At 35.7% G+C, this 5,425-nt stretch overlaps 1 pseudogene; it reads right to left on the bottom strand.

The window, feature by feature from the left end:
• Positions 1-944: 944 nt before the first annotated feature.
• Positions 945-2,224, bottom strand: LOC100966385 (annotated as a pseudogene).
• Between the last annotated feature and the right edge of the window lie 3,201 nt (positions 2,225-5,425).

Below are 5,425 nucleotides of genomic sequence, written 5' to 3'. Positions count from 1 at the left end.
GCTAAAAACTGTGCACACATTGATACATAGAGTGGAATGATAGATGGGGACATGAAAGGGTGAGGAGATGGTAGAGGGAAGATGGTGAGAAATTAGTTAATGGTACAGTATGTGTTATTCAGGTGACGGGCACCCTAAGGGCCCTAACTTGACTACTTTGCAATCTGTACAGGTAACAAAATTGCATAGATATCTCATACATTTGTACAAGTAAAAATTAATAAAATAGATCAATAAAGCTTAATAACTGTAGCAGGAACAGAAAGTCTATCAGGAAGAGTAAAAAATATTGAGGGTAATTAATTATGAAAAAACAAGATTGAGGTTATTTCACCAGTTACTTTTATTTTTTTTTTGTCAGATCTGAAAATGTCTTTATTTTTTTTAGAAAATGGATTCCAGGAAGGTTAAAAAGCAATACCAGAGAGTATAGATGTAGAATTGGATATAGTCATTCAAAGCATTCAAGTAAGAATATGGCAATATAAATATCCAAAAAACATCTCTTAGGTGTTCAAAACAAAATGTTTAAGTCATTCCTAATTTGAGCTTTATAGCATTTCCTAGACAGGAGAAGGTAAAGCAGTTAACATTTGAAAAGTCCTAAAAGCCTTTTCCTTGGTTAAATTACATTAGACCATTTGCCTTTGATCAAATTCCTTCTTTTTTAACATGAATAAAAAGTATTACATAGGTCCATGGTTAAAAGAGACAACATGTTGCAAATTAATTCTGGTATAATGTATTCCAACAAAGCTTAGAAAATAAAGACGTTGAGGTGGCTTTGGACTAAGTCGTCTCCTCTGCTGGCAACTTCTTTGCATGTTGGATGCAACAGTATGGTATGTTCAAACTGCGCTGTGTATGATCCTTTAATGTCACATAATGGTGGATATGGATCTACAATGCCCAAGTCACACAGATTCTTCAGAGCCATCAAATATTTACTTTCTCCCAAGTGATCAAGCCATCTGCGGCAGAAGGCAAGGGTGCCAAAGTTGTCATTGATGACATTTACCAAGTGTTTTGTTCTTGGAAGCCTTATCAGGACACGTCCAACATCAAAATTTTTCATGTAATGTGAACATTCCTTGTCATCATGAACAACACCTTTTCCTGCACTACCAAAGGTTTCCATTGCATACACTTCTCCTTCCTCCATTCTTGTTGCCTCTCCTCCTTTCACAATGGGCACTGTTTTCCCAGCATGTATTCTATATTGCCCAATCGAATGTCCATTTAGATTACGGATTAGTTTCACTTGATATGTCTTCCCATCTATTTCAACTTCATAGGATTCCATAACTTCTTGAATGGCCTCCCCAACATCACATAGACAAACATCAATTCCAGCACACTTTATTCCAGTATTGGTAGCATCCTTTACAGCTTTTAATAACGTATCATATTTGGGATTAAAAGTGACAGTAAAAGCACAGTCAATAATCCTACCACTTATGTGTGTTTCTATATCTATCTTACAGATGTTGTCATACTGTAATACTGTTGTGTCACCAGCATTGGGAGTATAATGGGCAGCACAATTATTGAGAGAACACCCAGTAGGAAATGCCGGGCCTGTATTTAATCCATTCCCTTTTATCAATTTGCATGAACAGTCTTCTAACTTTTCACAGATTTCTATCATTGTCATCCCAGGTTTGATCCAGCTCATAACATATTTTCTAACTTGTTGATGTGCTTCTTCAGCTTCTCGAAAATCATTCCAAATCTCTTCACTGGCCTGAGCTAAGGCTTTCTTTTCTTCACTTGTAGTTCTCCAAGCAGTCATTCTCCCATCTTGTGTGGGTGGGTATTCGCACTCTTGTCCTTTGGGAAATACACCATTAGGATACAGGTCACATATTGGAACTGAGGGAAGGTCTGTTTGAATTTTTGATCCTCTCTTCTTCTTCTTCTTTTTCTTCTTCTTTCTGGTTGCTCCATCTCCATCACCATCTCCATCTTCATCATCTTCATCTCTTTCTTTCTCTTCCAGTACTTGTTTTTCCAATTATCTTGGTACCTCATCGACTGAGGCTCCTGATTCTTTATCAGGTTCTTGTTGCCCTACTTCAGCAATCCCTTTACTCTTCTTCTTCTTCTGCCTTTATTTCTTGGCTGCTTCTTCGGCCATAGAGGCAGCTTCCTCCTCCCTGTAGTCTGGATCCAAGTTGCCATTCAGGTGGCTCCCAGAGGCTGCTGCCTTCTCCACACCCGCCATGTTGCCCGAGAGGGTGGCGAAGGACTCTCACCAGTTACTTTTAAAGATCATTATTACTTAATAATGGGGAGTGATTTTGTCCCCTTTTTTTTCCTCTTCCCATTTAGGAATGGCTGACAAATATTTTTGGTTATCACAAATGTGTGAGTGAGGAATTTGCTACTGGAATCCAGTGTGTAGAGGCCAGAGGTGCTGTTAACCATTGTACAATGTACAGGACAGTTCCCCTGATACAGAGGGATCAAATCCCAAATGCCAGTAATGCTAGAGTTGAAAAATCTTATCTACAGCTTCTAATCATTCACTTGTCTTTAAAGCATAAGTGTGTGAGATGTAGCCTACAAGAAAGGAGTGTTTCCTGTCAATTAAAAGCTATTTACCTTGAAGAGAGTTACTAGGAAAAGTTATTTAAATGTTCTTAACTATCTGTAAGCATTTGATAGACATTTCCCTGTTCAGGTTGCTTCAAAATTTGTAGTTCCAAAATCAGGGAAAATGAAAGAGACTGTCCCATGATTTTATATCAAAAATGGAAGTCTTCTTTGATAACATCTTTTTATTGTTAACTACCAAACATTTTAGATACATTAAAGCTACTTTTAAAGGTATTGTTAGGTTCATTTTAGAGATAGGGAAAAGTGAAGTGAAGAGAAGTTAAGATCACCTAACCAACTAGTGCCATTAGCATTTTGAATATAGGTATTATAACCATGTTTGTTCCCATTGCATCCTTCCATCAATAGCTTTGCATACACTTGACAAATTGCTCTAAAAATATAATAATAGAAGGTGATGATGAGTTAAAAAATGTATACGCCCAGTTGCAAAGCAACAACATGGACTATATATCTTCCTAATCTTATCTTTTTTTTTTTTTTGTGGCAGTGTCTTTCTAAGTGGCATTCATTATTTTTTTTTATTAAATGATAGCTGTGTACATTTATGCAATCATGGGGTATAGTGTGGTGTTTTCATATACAATTTGAAATATTTTCATCAAACTGATTAACATAGCCTTTATGTCATTTTCTTAGGTATTGTGTTAAGATGTTTATATTCTACTCTTAGAAAGATTCATTTGTACCCTTGTAAGATAAGCCATAGAAGTGATCCCTCCAATCACCGTCCCTCCACCCATCCTATTCTTATCTTTTAAGTTAATACTTAAAGATCAGTGACTTTTGGAGGATACAAGAGAAAATTTAATTTTTCTGACAAGAAGTAAATAACAAGAAAGAACATGTTCATCTTGAATTTGTCATATGAAAACTATGTAAGGATAACCAGATAGTTGATAAAGGTAAGGTTTTCTTTTCTATATGTATCCTCTTAAACAGTAATAAACTTTATTTTTTAGAGAAATTTTAGGTTCACAGCAAAATGAAAAGTACAGGGAGTTGCCCTGTAGCCACCTCTCCCCACAGTCTCCTCAACCATCATCATCTTGCACATCCCAGTGGTACATTTTTATTACAATTGATCAGCCTGCAGTGACATAATTATCACTTGAAGTCCGCAGTTTACATTAGTGTTCACTCTTGGTGTGGTACAGTGTATGGATTTGAACAACTATATAGCAACATGTATTCACCATTGTAGTATCATACAGAATAGTTTTATAGACCTATAAATCCTTTGAATTCTACCTATTTATCCTCCTTTCAACCAAATCCCTGCCAACCAACAGTCTTTAACTGTCTCCATAGTCTTGTTGTTTCCAGAAAGTCATAAAGTTGGAATCATTTAGAATGCCACCTATGGAAATTGGTTTCTTTCACTTCATATGAATAATATGCACTTACGGTTCCTCCACATCTTCTCACGGCTTGGTGGCTAATTTCTTTGAATGGTAATCTACTCTCTGGATGTATCACAGTTTATTTGTCCATTCACCCATTCAAAGAATTCTTGGATGCTTCCAAGTTTTAGAATTTTGACTCAAGCTGCTATAAACTTCGATGTGCAAATTTTTTGTGTAGAAATAAATTTCAGTTCATGTGAGCAAATAATGGAAAATGTGACTATTGAATTATATGGTAAGAATATGTTTAGTGTTGACAAAAACTTTCCAAATGGTTTTCCCAAATGCCCGTGCCATTCTGCGTTCCCACCAGCAATGAATGAAAGTTCTGATGGCTTCACAACCTTGCCAATACTTGGTAGTGTCAGTATTTTGGATTTTGGCCATTCTACTAGGTTTATAGTAGCATCTCATTTTAACTTGTAATTCCCTAGTAATATGTCCTATGGGCATTCAAAAATATGGTTTGAATATGTCTTTCCAAAATTCAGGTGTTGCTAATGTGGTAGTATTGATAAATGGAGCTTTTAAGAGGTGAGTAGGCCATGAGGGCTTCTTCTTTAATAGGATTAGGGCCTTCATAAAAGAGGATTTAGAAGGCATTTGGCTAAGTTGCTCTTCTGCCTTCTGACATGCAAGGTACAACAAAAAGGTCTTTACCTTTACTTGAATCTTCTGAGTTTCCAGAACTTGTGAGAAAGCAGATTTAAGTTCTTTATAAATTACCCGGACTCAGTTATTATTACAGCAGCACAAAATGACCTAAAGCAAAATGTGATGTTGAAAATAATTTCACATGTTTATTTGCCATCACACATCTTCTTTGGAAAAGTGTCTATCCAAGTCCTCATCCATATGTTAACACATTCTTTCTTTTCTCTCTTGACTTTTCAGAGTTTGTATAATTTGGATAACGTCCCCTTATTGGATGTGCCTTTGGGAAATATCTTCTCCTCATCCGTGGCTTATCTTCTCATTCCCTTGACACTGTCCTTCACAAAGCAAAAATATTTTTTATAAAGTGTAATTTATCAATTATTTATTTCATGAATTGCATCTTTGGTGTTGTATCTCAAAAATCATTGCCATAACCAAGATCATCTAGATTTTCTCCTATATTATCTTCTAGAAGGTTTATGGTTTTGCAGTTTACATTTAGGTCTCTAATCCATTTTGTGTTAATTTTCATAAAGGGTATAAAGTCCATGTTTAGATTCATTTATTTATTTTTTTCTTACATTTGGATATCTATTTGTTCTTGCACTATTTATTGAAAAGACTATCTTTGTTCCATTACATTGTTTTTGCTTCTTTGTCAAAGATTGTTTGATTATATTCGTATAGGTGTATTTTTGGGCACTCCATTCCATTCCATGATCAGCGTACCACTACCACACTCT

This window comes from Otolemur garnettii, unplaced genomic scaffold, assembly GCF_000181295.1.
Source record: "Otolemur garnettii isolate 467f Iridium unplaced genomic scaffold, OtoGar3 scaffold00098, whole genome shotgun sequence".
Taxonomy (NCBI): Eukaryota; Metazoa; Chordata; class Mammalia; order Primates; family Galagidae; genus Otolemur; species Otolemur garnettii.
This window is presented reverse-complemented; position numbering and strand designations above follow the sequence as displayed.